At 44.9% G+C, this 20,357-nt stretch overlaps 1 protein-coding gene across 2 annotated transcripts in view; it reads right to left on the minus strand.

The window, feature by feature from the left end:
* Positions 1-8,106, minus strand: part of ctnnbip1 (catenin, beta interacting protein 1) — a 111,567-nt gene extending 103,461 nt beyond the window's left edge. For both annotated transcript variants that reach the window (XM_087980278.1, XM_087980276.1), the window contains exon 1: positions 7,972-8,106. The gene's annotated coding sequence lies outside the window, so the exon portion shown is untranslated. The remainder of the gene's footprint in view (positions 1-7,971) is intronic.
* Positions 8,107-20,357: the final 12,251 nt, after the last annotated feature.

Below are 20,357 nucleotides of genomic sequence, written 5' to 3' on the forward strand. Positions count from 1 at the left end.
CATCTATCAACTTGGTCACTTCCTCAAAGAACTCAAGTTGGTGAGGGCATGATTTCCCCCGCACAAAACCGTGATGCCGATTACTGATAAACCCATTCTCTTCCAAATATAAATTGACCCTATCCTTCAGTACCTTCTCCAGCAAATTTCCCACCTCTTACGTCAGGCTCACTGGTCTGTAGTTACCTGAAATATCCCTATTATCCTTCTTGAACGGGGGACAACATTTGTAACTCTCCAGTCCTCCAGCACTTCACCTGTATTTAAGGATGCTACAAAGATATCTGTCTGGGCCCCAGTATTTCCTCTCTCGCCTCCCTCAGCAACCTGGGATAGATCCCATCCGGTCCTGGTGATTTGTCCACCTTAATATCCTTTAGCCTACCCAATACATCCTCCCCCCTTATGTAAATGTGATCCAGAGTAAACAAACTTCTATCTCTAACGTCAACATTCATTATGTCCTTCTCCTCAAAGAACACTGATGCAAAGTAATCATTCAGAATCTCACACGTTTTCTCTGGTTGACACACAACCTTCCTTCCTTATCCTTTAATGGACCAACCCTTTCTCTTGTTACCCTCTTACTTCTTATCTATGAATAAAAGGCCTTGGGATTCTCCTTAATTCTGCTCACTAAACTTATTACATGACCCCTTTTAGCCCGCTTGATTCCTCATTTAAGATTGGTCCTACTCTCCCAACATTCCTCCAAAGCCTGTTCTCTTCTTAGCTGCCTGGACCTTACGTATGCTTCCCTTTTCCTCTTGGCTAATCGCACAATTTCTCCTGTCATCCACATTTCACGAATCTTGCCTTTCCTTTTCCTTGTTTTCAAAGGGACATGCCTATCCTGCACTACCTTTGAAAGCCTCCCAGTCAAATGTGGACTGCACTTCATATAGCTGTCCCCAATCCACAATTCACAGCTCCTGCTGAATTTTGATATAATTGGCCTTGGCCCAGTTTAGTACTCTTCCCTTTGGACCATTCTCGCCTTTGTCTACGAGTATTCTAAAACTTTTAGAATTGTGGTCACTATTCCCAAAGAAACCCCCCACTGCAAGTTCTATCACCTGGCCTGGCTCATTCCACAACACCAGGCCCAATATGGCCCCTCCCCTAGTTGGACTATTGACACACTGTTCTAGAAAACCTTCCTGGATGCTCCTCACAAATTCTGCCCCATCCAGACCTCTGACACTAAGTGTATCCCAGTCAATGTTGGAAAATTTAAAGTCTCCCATCACCACCACCCTGATGCCTCTACACCTTTCCATAATCTGTTTACCTACTTGTTCTTCTACCTCACATTCACCATTGTAGTACAGCCCCAACAATGTAACTGCACCTGTATTTCTCAGCTCTACCCATTATGCCTCACTGCTCAAGCCTTCCATAGTGTCTTCTTTTAGCACAGCCATGATATCATCCCTGACAAGCAATGCAACTCCTTCCCCACACCCCCTTTTACTTTCCTCCCTGTCTGTTTGAATCATCTATATCCTGGAGCATTTAGTTGCCAATCATGCCCTTTCTTCAACCAAGTCTCTCTGATCGCAATTACGTCATACTCCCAGACCCTAAGATCGTCTGCCTTACCCACTATACTCCTTGCATTAAAGCATATGTACCTCACATCACCTATTCCTTTGCATTCACCTGCTCTCTGCTTACTCCTCCCCTTGGTACAGCTGAGAAAATGGTCATTTGGCTGATTTGGGTAGCTCGTGCAGACACAAAGCACCTTGTGACTTAGTACCAACAGATTGAAGAACAGCTTCTTCCCTGCAGTTATCAGACTGATGAACGGACTGCTCATATATTAGAGTTGATCTTTATATTGTGCATTCTGTTCTATTACCCTGATGTACTTAAGTAAGGTATGATTGTCTGGCTAATATACAAAACAATACTTTTCACTGTATCTCGGTACGAGTCAATGATAACTCAAATCAAAACTCTCTTCTCTTTTCCCAATTCCTTGTTACACTTTTTCTGTTCAATCAATCATTTAATGCACTCTTGAATGCTTATTATATCCATTTGTTGCTCACCAATCTCCCCCTCATAACTTAATTTCCTACCTACCTCTGTGTTTCAGCAAACGTAGCAACCATCCCTGGCCCAGCACGGACTTCTGGGACACAACACACATTATATCTTGCCAACCATAAAATGAACAAGATGATTAATGAATACTTATGGTTACCATTATTGAGACTGGCTTCAATTCCAGATTTAACTAATTGAATTTAAATTCCAACAGCTGTCATAACGTGCTTTAAAACATCCCCATTAGAAACAGGAGGAGGCCTTTCAGCGCCTTGAACCTGTTTTGCCATTCAATTAGATCACTGCTGATCTGTGGCCTAACTTCATCTACCTGCCTTCGGCTCATATCCCTCAATACCTTTGTATAATAAAAACTTCTAGGAGAAAGTGAGGACTGCAAATGCTGGAGATCAGAGCTGAAAATGTGTTGCTGGAAAAGCACAGCAGGTCAGGCAGCATCCAAGGAGCAGGCGAATCGATGTTTCGGGCATGAGCCCTTCTTCAGGAAGAAGGGCTCATGCCCGAAACGTCAATTCTCCTGCTCCTTGGATGCTGCCTGACCTGCTGCGCTTTTCCAGCAACACATTTTCAGCTATAATAAAAACTTATCTATCGCAGATTTAAAATGAAGAAATGATCCAGCATCCCTTGCCCTTGGCGGAAGAGAGTTCCAAACCTCGATCACCCTTTGTGTAGAAAGGCTTCCGATCATCTCTCCTGAACGATTAGCCTGGGCCTCAGCATTATTTACCCACTGACATTACCACCATCTCTCCCTTGCCTCTTAACATTTCCATAGATACATCTCAGGGCCAAAGGATATAGCGTTGGGGTCTGAGAAGGTGCAGCTCATCACTTACCAATTATAAAACCGTTAACTTAGCTCAGTTGATAGCACTCATCTACGGGTTAGAAGATTCTAGATTCAATTTCCACATCAAGATTTAAACTTACACAGTTAGTTGATACAACAACAAAGACAGGGTTGCTGAGGTGCACTCTTCAGAAGTTGTCAGAGCATGAGACATTTTTCAAGATGGCGGTGGGGGAACAGGGCAATGTGCAGGCTTTTCCCTGAAGCTCGCCTGCTCTCATCTGTTTTTGTTCTTATTTTCACTTCTGCTCTTTTTCTTTTTTTTTTGTCTTTGGCGGGTTAGTTGGCAGAATCGGCATGGCAGTGAACAGGCCATGCACAGAGTGGCAGCGGGTTTGCTGGCAGTCAGAGGTGGCAGCAGCAATGGATGCGTCACCTCCTGGTGATCAGAAGTGACAGCAGCAGGCAGCAAGCTCGTCCTCCTGGCACTCGGGGCCGACAGCAGTGTCAGTGGCAGCAAAGCTCCTCCAACATTCGGAGGTGTCAGGAGCGGACTCTTCAAGATGGCAACGATATCTGTTTAAGGAGCAGTTGTTGGGAGTGATGCATAAGTTTGTTCCTCTGAGACAGCCAAGAAGGGGTAAGATTAAGGAGCCTCGGATGATGAGAACAGAGGAGCTTCCCGTTAAAAGGAAGGCGGCAGCTTACGTAAGGTGGAGGAAGCAAGGATCTAGCACAGCTTTAGAGGATTACAGGCTTGCTAGGAAGAAGCTCAGAAATGGAGTGAGGAGAGCCAGGAGGGGGCACGAAAAAGGCTTGACGGGAAGGATTAGGGAGAACCCAAAGACATTTTACTCATATGTGAAGAAGAACAGAATGATCAGGGAGAAGGTAGGGCCGATCAGGGATAGCATTGGGAACTTGTGCGTGGAGTCTGAGCAGATAGGGGATGCCCTAAATGAGTTTTATGCTTTGGTTTTTACCAAGGAACATTGTGAATGAGAACTTTGAGGAGTGGGGAAACAGGCCTTGAACAGATCAAGATTGAGGAAGTTGATGAGCTGGAAATTTTGGCAAACATTAAGATTGATAAGTCCCCAGGGCCAGACCAGATCTATCCTGGGTTGCTCTGGGAAGCTAGAAAGGAGGTTGCTAAGCCACTGGTGAAGACCTTTGCTTCCTCACTCTCCATGGGAGTCATAGGATTGGAGGGAGGCAAATGTTGTTTCTCTTTTCAAGAAGGGGAATAGGAAAATCCCTGGCAATTACAGACCAGTCAGTCTTACGTCTGTAGTCAGTAAGGTTTTGGGAAGAATTCTGAGGAATAGGATTTATGACGATTTGGAAAAGTATAGCATGATTAACAACAGTCAGCATGGCTTTGAAAGGGGCAAGTCATGCCTCACAAATCTTATTGAGTTCTTTGAGGAGGTGATGAGACAGGTCGATGAATGTCAAGCAGTGGATGTGGTGTACGTGGACTTCAACAAGGCATTTAATAAGGTTCTCCATGGTAGGCTCATAAAGTCAGGAGGTATGGGACACAGGGAGATTTGGCTGTCTGGATTCAGAATTGGCTGGCTGGCTGACAGAAGGCAGAGAGTCGTTGTAGATGGAAAGTATTCTGCCTGGAGGTCAGTGGTGAGTGGTGTCCCCCGGGCTCTGTTCTTGGGCCCCTGCTCTTTGTAGTTTCATAAATGACTTGGATGAGGAGGTTGAGGGGTGGGTTAATAAGTTTGCCGATGACACAAAGTTTGGAGGTGTCGTTGATAGTATCGAGGGAAATTGCAGGCTGCAGCGTGACATTGACAGTATGCAGAGCTTGGCTGAGAAATGGCAAATGGAGTTCAACCTGGATAAATGCAAAGTGATGCATTTTGGAAGCTGAAACTTGAATGCTGAATATAGGATTAAAGACAGGATTCTTGGCTGTGTGGAGGAACAGCAGGATTTTGGTGTTCAAGTGCATAGATCCCTCAAAGTTGCCATCCAAGTGGATAGGGCTGTTAAGAAAACATATGGTGTTTTAGCTTTCATTAACAGGGGGATTAAGTTTAAGAGCCGTGAGATTTTGCTGCAGCTCTACAAAGTCCTGGTGAAACCACACTTGGAATATTGTGTCCGGTTCTATAATAGGGTGAACAGAAAAAATGTAGAGGCTTTGGAGAGGGTGCAAAGAAGGTTTACCAAGATCTGCCTGGACTGGAGGGCTTGTCTTACAAGGAGAGGTTGACTAAGCTCGGACTTTTCTCTCTGGAGAGGAGGAAGAGAGGTGACCCGATCGAGGTGTATAAGAGGCATGAATAGAGTCGATAGCCAGAGACTTTTCCACAGGTCAGGATTGACTGCCACGAGGTGTCATAGTTTTAAGTTGTTAGGAGGAAGGTATAGAGGAGATTTTAGAGATAGGTACTTTATGCAAAGAGTTACACGTGCATGGAATGCATTGCCAACAGTAGTGGTGGAAGTAGAGTCATTAGGGACATTTAAGTGACCGCTGAATATGCACATGGACAGCAATGAATTGAGGGGAGCGTAGGTTAGGTTATTTTGTTTTAGATTAGGATTAATCCTCAGCACAACATCGTGGGCTGAAGGGCCTGTTCTGTGCTGCAATTTTCCATGTTCTATCTCGGAGGAGGGCGGCCAGAACAGGGCACTCTTGGCACACTGGCGGCCTGGCCTGGCTGGGCAGCAGAACAAGGGACTCCTGGCTACAGTAGGCCCAGAGCGGGGACTCCTAGCACTGGTGGGGCAGCAGCGGAGCCAGAGACTCTTGGTCGTGGAGCAAGTATGGGTTCAGCAGCATCAGCGAGGTGGGCTCAATGAAGAGATGGTACAAAGAGTGGTGACTCCTACAATGGTGGGTCCAGCACAGGCAGCAGTGAGTCAGTGGACAATGGGTGGCAGTGTCATTTCACTGGTGAGTGACACATGGCAGAGGCAGCAGAATAAAGATAGACGCTCTGAGTTATTATCTTTTTACTCTTAAACTATTCAAAATGATGCCAGACTAGGGCAACAGTTGAAGCTTTCAGTATTTTACTGAAACATTCACTGTAAAACTGACAATAAGTCATTCAAATCTTCTGGGGCTTCAGATGAACATTAAGAATCTCATGACACCATTTGAAGATGATGTTTTTTTCTAGTGACTTCAACATTCCTCCCTCAGTCAACCCTTCAAAATACTACACAAGTACTGATCTTGTCGCTCTATTTGTTTTGCTTGCTTTGTTTAGTCAGGCACACAGTGGACTCAAATGCAATATGCTTAGCTTGTATTTTTATTGAAATCTGATTTACACATGAAGAGACTGTCCTGGAACTGGTCATTTTAGCTGTCAATTCATGTTTAAAATCAAGTCTTTAAAACTCCTTCTGCCTACATCCACCTACCAAAGGGCAGCACGGTGGCTCAGTGGCTAGCACTGCTGTCTCATGGTGCTAGGGCTCCGGGATTGATTCCATTCTTGAGTGACTGTCTGTGTGGAGCTTGCACGTTCGCCCTGTGTCTGCATGGGATTTCAAAATGTTTTGGTTTCCTCCCCCAGTAAAAAGATGTGCAAGTTAGGTGGGGATTGGTAATTCTAAATTTCCCTACAGTGACCATAGATGTGTAGAAGGGGTGGGTTAGCTAGAGGGGTGATGGGAATACTCTTCAGAGAGTCAGTGCAGACTTGATGGGCTGAATAATCTCTTTTTGCACTGTGGGGATTCTATGACAATTCTAAGTTCGTATACTAGGTAAGTAGGGGGCAGGACAGCATAAGTGGTGCAATGACTGTTAAAACTTCCTGAAAGCACACTATTTTCCCACTCCCTCCACCTTCCTCAACAAACTTGCAAAAGGCAGCACCTCAATCTTTACACAAAGCAACTACAGCATTCACCATCTCCCCTCCAAAACACACAGCGTCCATAACTTATTTCAGTCCAACAGTTAAGCACCAAAACATACTAACATTCCAGTAGAGTACCAAGCAAGTGCATTTTTGCTAGGTGTTGTTTTTCAGATGTGATGTTAAACTGAGGACATATCTGTTCTCACAGAGATGAAGAAGATCTCAACAAAAAGCAGTAGGGGAGTCATCCCCCAATGCCCTTCCAAACATTTACCCTTCAATCTACATCACAAAAAGTAATGATTTCCTTGGTTAACATCACACTAGGACAGCATACTGTGCGTGAATTGTTCAGCACATGCATTATGACAATGACTACACTTCAAAACATACTATTTTAATGTCTGTTCTTTTTAAAATTCATTCATGCAATCAGGTGTCACAGGCTGTGTTCCCTGAGAGCACTTAAAGAGTCAATCACATCGCTGTAGGTCAGGAGTCACATGTAGGCCAGACTGGGTAAGGACAGTCGATTTCCTTTCCTAAAGGACATTAGTCCTTTAGATGGAGATTTTTGTCATAACAATGTTCTCCCCTTGTCTGTGTGGGTTTCCTCTGGGTGCTCCAGTTTCCTCCCACAGTCCAAAGATGTGCAGGTCAGGTGAATTGGCCATGCTAAATTGCCCAGTGTCAGGTGCATCATTCAGAGCGAAATGGGTCTGGGTGAGTTACTCTTCGGAGGGTCAGTATGGACTTGTTGGGCTGAAGGGCCTGTTTCCACACTGTAGGGGATCTAATCTAATCTGACAGTGGTTACACATTGCAGCAGCAATTTATTCCAGTTGATTGAATTTAATTGAATCTGCCATGATTGGATATCAAGCTATATCCACTAAACATTAGCCTGGGACTGCCACAGTGCTGAGAGACGAGCGGAGGTTGTGAAGGGCGCTATAGCAATGTACGTCTGTCTCTCAACACACAGCAGTCTCTCAGACACAGGAAACCTTTTGTATCAAACTCTCAGCTGAGGTTTTACAATGTCACGGAACAGGGGCACTAGTTGCCCTGCTGGTTTGAACTCACAGAGTTTTGTTTGAGTGATGTTTAGATTGATTTAATGTGAGGGCTCGAGGCTCCAGGGGAGACAAAGCGGTGGCTCTGTCCGTGCTCAGAGAGTGGAGTCCGGCCCAGAGCCACCAGCCCCTCCCCGGACACTCACACCCTCCACCAACAACACACACAGCGGCTCCTTACCCGGTCCAGCTGACCCTCCCCTGTGAAGGTGCCTCTTCCTCCCGGCCTGGCACTCACACACAAGGCGGCTTCTTCGAGCTGATAATCCGAGCGGTATGAGGCCCTGCCGGCGGCCGGCACACCGGAGCCTCTGCGCCTGCGTCCGACCGGCACCCTGGCTGGCTTCACGGCTGTGGAGTTAACTGCGCCTGCGCTAGTACGGCACTGTTCCGGCAGTCGTCACTCCGGATGGCGCCACATGAGTCTGCGCCTGCGTTCAGCCGTCGCTGTAGGGTTGGCCGTCTCAGGCCTCGCCTCCCGATGTATGCGCGTGCGTCCTTCCGGCAATGTCCGTCACTCAGCGTCCCGCCTCTTGGATTCTATTCCTGCGCCGTCACCTTCCCCCGAGCCTGCGCCTACACGGCATTGTGCCGGCAGTCGGCATTCTACGCTTGCGCCAAGCTGTCAACTGGACGAAGGGCTCAGGTTGAGGTAGATCTACGACCCCAGGGTCAGGGTAATGAGGGGGATCTATGACCCCAGGGTCAGGGTAATGAGGGGGGTCTGTGACCCCAGGGTCAGGGTAATGAGGGGGATCTATGACCCCAGGGTCAGGGTAATGAGGGGGGTCTGTGACCCCAGGATCAGGGTATTGAGGGGGGTCTGTGACCCCAGGGTCAGGGTATTGGGGGGGGGTCTGTGACCCCAGAGTCAGGTAATAAGGGGGGTCTGTGACCCCAGGGTCAGGGCAATGAGGGGGGTCTGTGACCCCAGGATCAGGGTATTGGGGGTGGGGGTCTCTACCCCAGGATCAGGGTATTGAGGGGGGTCTCTTCCTCAGGTCAGTGGCTTTTCAAACAGCAGCACGATGCCAATTTTTAAAGTTTACTCTTGGGATACAGGCCTCACCATGTAATGGGGAACACCACACAGATAAGTTCTTCTCCACAGCAGCACATATTATCCTAACTTATCCACTGTCACTATTCCTTAAATGTCTCTAGATCACAATCCTGGCATTCCATACCTAGCAACACCATAGATGACTGCAGCTCAAGAAAATTCACCAGTACCCGTGGTAATCAGGGATGGGCAAATAATGTGATATTGTCAGCAAGGCCTGTATCCCAAGAGTAAACTTTAAAAATTGGCATCGTGCTGCTGTTTGAAAAGCCACTGACCTGAGGAAGGGGCCATTGTCAGTATCAATTGGTGACTATCTGAGTAAGTAAATACATTAGTGAAATGTTCACATGGGTTTCTTTCTGGGGTGAACTCAGAGGTCAGTTAAAGTTCCACTCTCATACGCTCCAGCTGAAAGAAGGACTGTTTTATCAGTCAGGAACATTTAGCCAGCAGTGGGACCTTTCAATCATCACATAATGGCTGAATACATTCTATGGCCAAAGTAACCTCATTTCGAAGGAAGTGTAGTTACTTTGAGCTGGTCATTCCTTGGAAGTGGCCATTCAAGTGTTATGCTTTGATCACAAGGATAGAATCATATTTGAAGTGTTATCAGAAAGGTTATCCCTGAGACCTCCATCAACACCCCTTCCACCCAAATTTTGAATACTTCCTTATTGCCGCCACACGTGCAAGGTTTGGACAGCACCTCTTAATTTCATTCACCAAAATTGTTGTGTTAAGCATACATAACAGAAACAGGGGAGCAGAAATCTCTTGTTTACTTCTTCCCTTGTGAAATTGTACTTGATATCAAAAAAATTGATTTTGAACTTACTAGCTGGAACCCTAATTGATTTTCTTTTGCAAAAAGACTAAACTATGTTCCTGTGTAATGGAATCACAGTCAAAGATGGCTGCACATTTGCATCACTGTGTCTTCTAGATTACAAGACCATTGAATGGAGACAACTTGCCTGCAAAGTTTTTGAAGGAACAAATACCTTGAAAGGGAATGAATGGCGGCCGTCTCCGATTTTGTTAGCAAAGCATCGAGACCATCGCAACGATATTCAACTGGATGGAGACAAACAATTAGACATTCAGTTCAAGTTGCCTATTGTAATTGTCCAATCAATTTGTCTTCCCACTTCCATTAACAATCACATAACATAAGATAGTCTTGTATTTTTGAGAAGGGAACAATGGATTTTACCTGGTGTTAATGTACCAGTTTTAAGCTAGTTAAAAATCATCCAACACCAGGTGAAAGTCCAATAGGTTTATTTGGAAGCACTAGCTTTCAGCATGCTGCCTTTTCTTCAAGTGGTTACCTGACTACCTGGTGAAGGAGCAGCGCTCCGAAAGCTAGTGCTTCCAAATAAATCTGTTGGACTATAACCTGGGGTTGTGTGATTTTTAATTTTGTCCACCCCAATCCAACACCGGCACCTCCAAATCAGCCTTAAGCCAATGTAACTGTTATCTAATTATGATATAAAAGGGCGACACGGTGGCTCAGTGGTTAGCACTGCTGTCTCACAGTAGCAGGGACCCAAGTTCAATTCCAGCCACAGGCGACTGTCTGTGTGGAGTTTGCACATTCTTTCCGTGTCTGCGTGGGTTTCCTCCCACAATCCAAAGATGTGCAGGTCAGGTGAATTGGCCATGCTAAATTGCCCATAGTGTTAGGTGCACTAGTCAGAAGGAAATGGGTCTGGGTGGGTTACTCTTCCAAGGGTCAGTGTGGACTTGTTGGGCTGAAGGGCCTGTTTCCGCACTGTGGGGAATATAATTCTCAAAGCATTAATGTGTTACTCAAGTATCTGCCTGTTCTACAGAAGGTGTATTAATGGTTAATCCTTCACCACATAATATGAGTAAACTCTGTAGATGAGAGTGACAAGGAGGATTGGAGATTGATCTCTAAATGATGAAATTATCCAGCTCGAAACATTGGTTTGTTCTGTCTCCACGGACGCTGTCAGACCCGCTGTGATCTCCAGTATTTTGTGTTTTCAGTGAAGATTCCAGCATTTGCAGTAATTTGCTCCTATCTTGGCAGTGGAAAGAGAATAACGCTTGTGGTAAAGTGGTAATGTCCCTACCTCTTGGCTAGAGAGTCCAGGTAGTATCCCATCTGCCATGGAGTTGTGCTTTTATGAACAGTAGATTAAAAATGTTTTACTGGAAGTATTGATTAGATTCCCTACAGTGTGGAATCAGGCCCTTTGGTCCACACCAACCCTCCACAGAGCAACCCACCCCGACCCATTCCCCTAACACTACAGGCAATTTAGCATGGCCAATTCACCTAACCTGCATATTTTTATATGCAGACCCACGCAGACACAGGGGAATGTGCAAACTCCACACAGACAGAAATTGAACCCAGGTCTCTGGCACTCTGAGGCAGTGGTGCTAACCACCGTGCCACCAGTGGCATATTTTTCCCAAAAGAAAACTCCAGTTGTAATAAGTGCTGCTACTGCCCTCTCTTCCCACAAGTGGAGCTACAAGGTAATATCTCATAAGACCTTAAGATACAGGGGCAGAAATAGGCCATTCAGCCCATCCAGTCTTCTCTGCTATTTGATCATGGCTGAAATATTTCTCAACCCCATTCTCCCCCCTTCTCCTTATAACATCTTGCTGATCAAGAGCATGTTTTTGTCACCTGAAAGACAGCACCTCTGATGGTACTGCACCTCAATTTATGTTAAAATCAATTAAAGAATGCAAATAAATGCAGGCAACCTCAGTGAGGTTTTGTTACGATACCTCCTTTCCTTCCTGTGGTACATTTCTTTGTGTGTTGGCCACACTCTAATGCTTCATCCAAATGACCAATAAACAGTGATGCCCAATCAGAATGAATTAAAAAAACTCTCATTCCCACGTCCCCCCACCCCAAATTTTCCCACAAATAGTTTATTGAACAAATAGCTTACCATTGATAAAAACCAAAAAGTTACCATCAAACACATTAATTCCTGCTCCCAAGGCCATCTCCACATGAGATTACATGTGGTTTCTACAAATTGAAAAGTAGCTATGATGTGGAGGTGCTGGTGTTGGACTGGGATGGACAAGGTCAGAAGTCACATGACACCGGGTTATAGTCCAGCAGGTTTATTTGAAATCTCAACCTTTTGGAGCACTGCTCCTTTGTCAGTTGAAGGTCACTTGGGTTGTGACATTTATTCCTTTCACAAGGCTGCAGGTTAGTTTCAGTGCAATGCAACAGTGGATTGGAGGGTGGTATTCCCAAATACTGAGTTCTGATACACAAACAAAAATTGCTGGAGAAACTCAACAGGTCAGGCAGAATCTGTGGAGAGAAAGCAGAGTCAACGTCTCAGGTCCAGTGACCCTTCTTCAGAACTGATTTCTCATGGTGGGTGCTAGCCAGGGAACTTTTCGTTTTGCTTTTCATTTAGAGCAATCCTCCACCGTAACCATCCCGATGAGTTTACAGAAGTACGTTAAAACAGGAAACAGGAGAAATGGAAACTGGCAGCCAATCTTCAAGAGCAATTCTGATGTCATCAATCTTTTGAGACGGGATCAGATAGATTTTAGTTTCCTCACATTTCATTGTGCTTATAAATGTCACTTGAGTTCATATGTTATTCTTGAATTTTAATGTGAAGCCTGAGACTGTTATAATGGTTACGTCTGCTTTGGAGTTGTAGATGTTACTTTTGGTGAGCTTTACTGGGATTATCCCAAACAAGATTTTACAGAAATTAAACTTTATCTATTGAATCATATGCAAACAGCTGGCTGTGGGCAATACAATATGATGATGAAAAAAATGTGGTGTCTGTCTTTCGTTGCATAGTGTGCTCACTCTGTGTTTACTCATATTTGATCCATTAGTTGAAAAGATAGACGTACTGGTTGACTGCAAGGTTTGTGAAGGTTTGTAGCTCAGATTGAGGTTTATGGTGTAGGTTTGCTCGCTGAGCTGTAGGTTTGATATCCAGACGTTTCATTACCTGGCTAGGTAACATCATCAGTGGCGCACAGGAAATGACATCACCACAAACCCCAGGAACCCCATCCAGGACAAACATATAAATTGAAAGCAGGAGACAACAGCTTCGCTTCACTTGGAGGTTGCCACTGATGATGTTACCTAGTCAGGTAATGAAACGTCTGGATATCAAACCTACAGCTCAGCAAGCAAACCTACATCCTAAATACTGGTTGACTTTCAAATTTTCCAACTTTTTAAAGCAAAATTGGTCCAAGATCTTTCCTTTGTTTATTTGAATGGCCGACTCCAGGCACAGACCCAAACTCAGATGTATGCTTCACTGACTCTGGAGAAGGATCATCATCTGTTCCCTTGAATTCACCATAAATACGCAGAAATTGTGTCCCAGTCCTCCTAAAGTCTCTCTTAAAACACTGTTGAGCCTTTAAGAGCAGAACCCATATTGTTTCCAAATGTATTTTGATCGTTATGTTGAGTGGGAATTTTCTTTTTATTCAGACACAGGATGTGGTTTTGCTGCCTGAGCCCAGCACTAATGCCCATGTGCCCTTATAAAAGTGTGGGGGGAACTGCCTTCTTGAGCTGCTGCAGTCTATGTGCTATAGGTAGACCCACAACGTTGTTGGGGGGGAGGGGGGGAGGAATTCCATGATTTTGACGCAACAACACTGAAGGAACTGTGGCATATTTCCAAGTGAGGATGGTGAGTGATTTGGAAGGAAACTTTCAGATGGTGGTGTTCCTATGTATCTGCTGCCCTTATCCTTCTAGATGGAAGTGGTCATGAGTTTGGAAAGTACTGTCTAAGGAACATTAGCAACCTTTTGCAGTGCATCTTGCGAGCAGTACACACTGCTCTGACTGAGCCTCAGTGGTGGGGGGAAGGAGTGGATACTTGTTGGGAAGAGTGCCAAAGTGGACTGCTTTGTTGTGGATATTGTCAAGATTTTGAATGTTGTTTAAGCTGCACCTCTCCAGGTAAGTGGGGAGTACTCCATCGCACTCCTGCATGTGTGTGGATTCATTTGCTCTTGATAATGTTCCAATTGGTATCTTCATTATTCATCCTCAGATTATTATAAAATCATGAGGGGCATGCATGGGATAAATAGACAATTTTTTTTCTTAAGGTGGGGGAGTCTAGAACTAGAGAGCATATGTGTAGGGTGAGAAGGGAAAGATATGAAAGAGACCTAAGGGGCAACTTTTTCACGCAGAGGGTGGTATGTAATTGGAATGAGCTGCCAGAGGAAGTGGTGGAGACTAGTACAAGTGCAACATTTAAAAGGCATCTGGATGGGTATAGGAATAGGAAGGGTTTGAAGGAATATGGGCCAGGTGCTGGCAGGTGGGACTAGATTGAGTTGCGATATCTGGTTGGCATGGACGGGTTGGACCGAAGAGACTGTTTCCATGCTGTACATCTCTATGACTCTATGAGAACATGGCTATAGCAACAGCCACTTGCATTTATACAGCTGTTTAATGCTATAAAAGATGTGAAGGGTGTTAAAAAGTGAGAAAAAAAATGAAGCCAAGCCACATAAGGAGATAATAATTCAAATGACCAAAAGCTTGGACAAAAAATTGGGTTTTAAGCAGCATTAGAGGAAATAGAGAGTTGGACTGGTTTGGGAGAGGCAGGTTCAGAATTGCTGCTAGTAGAGGTGACTGAGACTACAACCACCGATATCAGAGAAATTAAAACCTGGGATAGACGAGCAGCCAGAATTGCAGGAATGCAGCGATACAAAAGGTTAAAGAGATGGGGACAAGTGAGGCAAAGGTGGGGTATAAAAGCAGGATTGGGAATTTTAAAACTGAGCCTCTGCTTAATCAGGAGTTGGTATAAGTCAGTGAATCCAAGGGTAATGGGTGAACGGGTGGTGTGTACATGCTAGGACTCATACTATAACAAATCAAATGGGAAGAGTGCACTGACAATTGAGCCGTCATACTTATGTGTAACTCCCAATATTCCCTCTAATTTATTGTGTGCCGACTATGTATTGATGAGCAGCATCAACAACCGAAACTGGAATACCTTGCAAAAACTGTAACAAACACTACATTGGACTAACAGGCAGAAAACTAGCCACCAGGATACATGAACATCAACCAGCCACAAAAAAGCCATGACCCTCTCTCACTAGTACCCTTACGTACGGATGAGGAAGGATACCACTTCGATTGGGACAACACATCCATCCTAGAACAAGCCAAACAGAGACATGCATAAGAATTCCTAGAAGCATAGCATATCAACAAACACATTGACTTGGATCCTGTTTACCACCTCCTGAGAAAAGGAACAGGAAATGATATCACCACAAGAAATGACATTACCAACCCAAGAAAACCTAAACACATAAATAGAGAGTGGGCCATGCCACCAGTGCTTCATCTGGAGGCTCACTGATGATGTTACCTAGTAGGGTGATGAAAACATCTGAAAACGAACCGTTCAGCTCAGTGGGCAGGCCTACATCCAGAACCTCAACCCGAGCTACAAATCTTCTCAAAACTCACTGGAAATCAAAGTGTTGACAACCCGATCAATATGCCTGGAACTTCAAAATGCTAAGCAGTTCCATAGCTTAGCAGGAACATTGGTAATTAAAATGATTACTTTATCTGACTGACTGCTGCCCAGGAGAAAAGCAATTAACACCAGGTTTCAGCATTAACATCAAATACCTATTTATTTTAACTCACTTGACTTCAACAAGTGTCAGAGAAAATACATTTCTAAACAACTTAAACTATACCCCCTTTAAAATGGCAAATACACACAATCATTCACATATAAAACAGAAAAAAGACATGTGGTTTGACACAGATTATAGGGGGAAACATATAAACTGGGTCCAGGGTGCTGAAGATTAACAGTTGAGATCAAATGAGTGGGCTAAATTGTGTCTCACAGTTCCTTTTGGTTTTAGCAATGATGACACATTACTGGCTGTAATATGATGGTCCCACTTCACTGTCATTGTGATCTGGGCTTTGAAAGGTCTTTCACTGTATTGGAGTTCTTTCTTTTCCCTTTCTTGGGCTTTCCGCCTTTTCATTCACTCAGCAAGATGGAAGAGAGGGATGTGTTCAGTTTGTTGACCTTGGATATCGAAATAGAATAGAATAGAATAGCCTTTATTGTCACATATCCTCAACGAGTACAGAGAACAGTTTCTACGTTGCCAATTACAGCACCAGCTGAGATACAACAGTGCCTAAACACAGCTTCTTTGGTACAATACAGAAATAAAATGTCCAGCATTTACAGGGCTAGTCAGGGGTTGGGTTGGGTAGGATGCTTAATGCAGGATTGGTGCAGATCCAATGGGCTAAATGACCTCTTTACACTCTGTAGGGATTCTATGATTCCCTATGGTGAATGTAGCTCATACTTTGGAACAGTGAAATATAACAAATGCTTGGAAGTCTCTGTTCCCTGAATGTTATAATATGCACAGATTGCTGGCTTGTACAGTACAAAATGGGTAACACACACAAAAAAAGTTTTCATTGCAGCCTCTATAGAGTGTCAGGAGGAAGGATGTCACCTCGAGCTGAGGGGAGTATCTCGAAGCAATGAGCACAGATTGCAAATCCTTTTGGATTGAGATCTGGAGGAATTTCTTCATTCAGGGCATGGCAAAGCTTTGGAATTCTGTATCGCAGAGGGCTGTAGAATTTATGTTAATCAATATGTTCAGGATAGAAATTGATGAACCTCTGGATGGTAATGACGTTAGGGAATTTAGAGATAGCATTGGAATATGGCATTGAGGTGGATGATCAGCCGTGATCTAGAATGATGGAGCTGGTTTGAGGAATTGAATGGTCCAGTCCTGCCTCATGGATCCTATGTTCCACACATTGGAAGGCATCACAGCAGAGTTCGCTCCTTTTCTATCTATCACTTATACATAGTATTTCCAGCATTGTTCACTTATAAATTAACAACAGTGTAGAAACAGGCCATTTGGCCAAACGGTGCTGGTGTCATGCTCCACTTCAGAAATTCTTCTTCATCTAACCCCATCAACATAGTCTCCTATTCCTTTCTCATTCCTGCACTAATCTAGCTTCCCCTTGTAGCTCCACTTATTTTACTCATTTCAAGCTCACAAGTACGGTGGCTCAGTGGTTAGCACTGCAGCCTCAGAGTGCCAAGGACCTCGGTTGGATTTCAGCCTTGGGTGACTGTCTGTGTGGAGTTTGCACATTCTCCCCGTATCTGTGTGGGTTTCCTCCCACATTCCAAAGATGTGCAGGTCAGGTGAATTGGACACGCTAAATTGCCCATAGTGTTAGGTGCATTAGTCAGAGGGAAATGAGTCTGGGTAGGTTACTCTTCGGAGGGTCAGTGTGGACCTGTTGGGCCGAAGGGCCTGTTTCCACAATGTAGGGAATCGAATGGAGTACTGAAGCTGATTGCAGCATCCACACCGTTGTCTTGCAGTTAGCTCAGCACAACCTGACAACTGAGATTGAAGCCTTTGTGGTCTGAACAGAGTAGTACCAAAGTGGTTGTTCCATTTACAGACAGGCCATCAGGGAAAGCACTGAGCCATGCAATATCGATGCTTATTAGCTACAATGGAATTGACCTCCTGTTGATTTGATTGCAATGGACCCAGCCAAACAGACTGCAATAAAACCACATGCAGCTGTCCGAGACTATCAACTGTGTTAACGTGGTTTAATAGCTCCTTCCCCCTCCTTCCAATACATTATCTTTATTTATTGGAAGTTGTATCTGCACATTTCATAAGAGAGTGGATATTGTGTTTTGACAAGTGACAGTCAGCCTGGAAGAGCTGAGTTTTAAGTGCTGCTTTGAAAAGTCACAGAGTACCTGTGTTGCCCTGTTTTGTTTACACTAACAGCAGCAGGGAATGTCGATTTAGGAAGGCTATTGTATAATCAGCCAGCCATAGGGTCAAGCACAAAGACCAGAGACAAGGGCAGATTGTGACAGCTCCCAGTGTGGGGCCAGTTGTTGAACATGAGGTTGGAATCCTGCAGTAAGTTCCCCACCATTCCTGTTAACATCCAAACCTCTCAAATGAATTAAAGATGCCTTCTAACACAAAAGCACCCAGGCTGCCTTAGCAAACAGTGACTTCCATCTCAAAAACAGGTTTGTTTTTCAAAAGGACAGATAGGCACCACTTACACAGAATCAACATGTGCAGAAATTACTGATCACCGGTTTAATATTTGCCGAACAATGGCACAAAAGAATATTCCACCTTCTGTTCCTGTCTCTCAGCCTAGTTAGTATTCTGAGTTCAAAAGCTGTGCAGTCTTTTGCAGACACCATCACAGACGATCTACTTCAGAGCAGCAAAAGGGATTCAGCTTTGAAGATTCTAATTTGTCAATTTTTTTGTAAAAAAGACAGAGGTAATGGGAAAGATTCAAAGACCAGAGAGGACAGTTTCAAGCTTCTGATCATTTTGCTGAGGGAAATTGATCCATTCTTAATGCAGTGAAAAACGATGCTGAAGGGACTCCCTCACCAAACTTGTTAAAATCAAAACAGAAATCAATGAAGTGGATGGGGAACATTCCTTTGAATAGAATCATTAAAGAAGAACCGGGAACATGGGTTGACAGTTGCAGAGCAACGGACGATAATAATTGAATTTCTTTTCCTTTGGGTCCAATGCGGCTATCACAGCATCTATTTCACAGCTAGCAAACACGAGTGATGGGGGAGGGTTGTGGCCTGCATTTCAGTGACACCTGAAAACACCACATTTGCAACAGTGACTTCTCTAATGGCTGTCACAACCACTAGGCTCCTCACCAACCAATTATCACCCACAGATACAACCTTTCAACACTCTTGCGATGGACCAGACAGATGAAATTTAACCCTGCTAAATGTGAGGGGAAGCACTTTGGAAGAAGGGGCAAGATAGGGGAACACTCAGTGAATGGCAGGACACTAGGAAGCTCAGAGGAACAGAGGGGTCTTGGGGTGCTTGTCCACAGATCCCTGAAGGTGGCAGGACAGGTTAATAGGGGAGGTAGGAAGGCATATGGGACACTTGCCTTTATCAGTCATGGCATAGATTGTAAGATCTGGGAGGTCATTTTGAAGCTGTTTTGTTCTCAGGTTGTTCTCTTTGGAACAGAGAAGGCTGAGAGGAGACCTGATAGAGGTGTATAAGATTGTGAGGGGTGTATAGAAAGCAGCTGTTCCCCTTGGTTGACTGATCAATAACAAGGGTCAAATTTCCAGCAGCACTTCAGGTTATCTAATGTAGTTTGAAAATCAGTCACACAAGTTGTGCACTGCTCATTCTTGTTGTAAAGGTTTGCTCAGCTCAGCAGGGTTCCAGTCAACAGAGGAAAACCTCAGGACTGGGAACTTATTGCTTGTTCATTAGCTGCAACTTTTGTTTTCTCCTCCTTGCTTATGATCACTGTTCCCTTCTCAAATGTTCTCAATCCCCGAGGTTTTGAGAATCTTTGATGGTGTTTTCATCAGACACGTGACATGTCCCAATGTGTATCAGGTCTTGACTAGGTACTAATGGCATCAAGGATCCGAGGGCTGGCATGGGAATATGGCATTGAAGTAGACCATCAGCCATGATGTAGAATGGACTCCATCTGCTCCCATGTCTCCATCTGTCACCATGTAGGGAGGGGATGGCTCAGTGGCATTATCGCTAGACTTATTAATCCAGCGGAGAAAGTGAGGACTGCAATGCTGGAGATCAGAATCGAGAGTGTGACTAACCACAGACATCTACTACAGGCCCACCGACTCTTGCAGCTGTACAGGACATTGGTTAGGCCACTGTTGGAATATTGCGTGCAATTCTGGTCTCCTTCTTATCGGAAAGATGTTGTGAAACTTGAAAGGGTTCAGAAAAGATTTACAAGGATGTTGCCAGAGTTGGAGGATCTGAGTTGAAAAGTGTGGTGCTGGAAAAGCGCAGCAGGCCAGGCAGCATCTGAGGAGTAGGAAAATCGACGTTTCGGACATAAGCTCTTCTTCAGGAATGAGGCTGGTGTGCCAAGCGGGCTGCGATAAAAGGTGGGGGGGGGGGAATTTAGGGGAGGGGCGCTAGGAATACAATACGTGAAAGGAGGTGAGGGTGAGAGGCCGGAGAGGGGTGGGGGGAATTTGGGGGAGGGGCGCTAGGAATACAATACGTGGAAGGAGGTGAGGGTGAGAGGCCGGAGAGGGGTGGGGGCGGAGAGGTCGGGAAGAAGATTGCAGGTCAAGAGGGCGGTGCTGAATCCGGGAGTTGGGACTGAGATAAGGTGGGGGGAGGGGAAATGAGGAAGCTGGAGATATCTGCATTCATCCTGTGTGGTTGGAGGGTTCTTAGATTAGATTAGATTACTTAGTGTAGAAACAGGCCCTTCGGCCCAACAAGTCCACACCGCCCCGCCGAAGCGCAACCCACCCATACCCCTACATTTACCCCTTACCTAACACTGCGGGCAATTTAGCATAGCCAATTCACCT

Source organism: Chiloscyllium plagiosum, unplaced genomic scaffold (assembly GCF_037043375.1).
Source record: "Chiloscyllium plagiosum isolate Xiang-an unplaced genomic scaffold, Cpla_swu_hap1 HiC_scaffold_37, whole genome shotgun sequence".
Lineage (NCBI taxonomy): Eukaryota > Metazoa > Chordata > Chondrichthyes > Orectolobiformes > Hemiscylliidae > Chiloscyllium > Chiloscyllium plagiosum.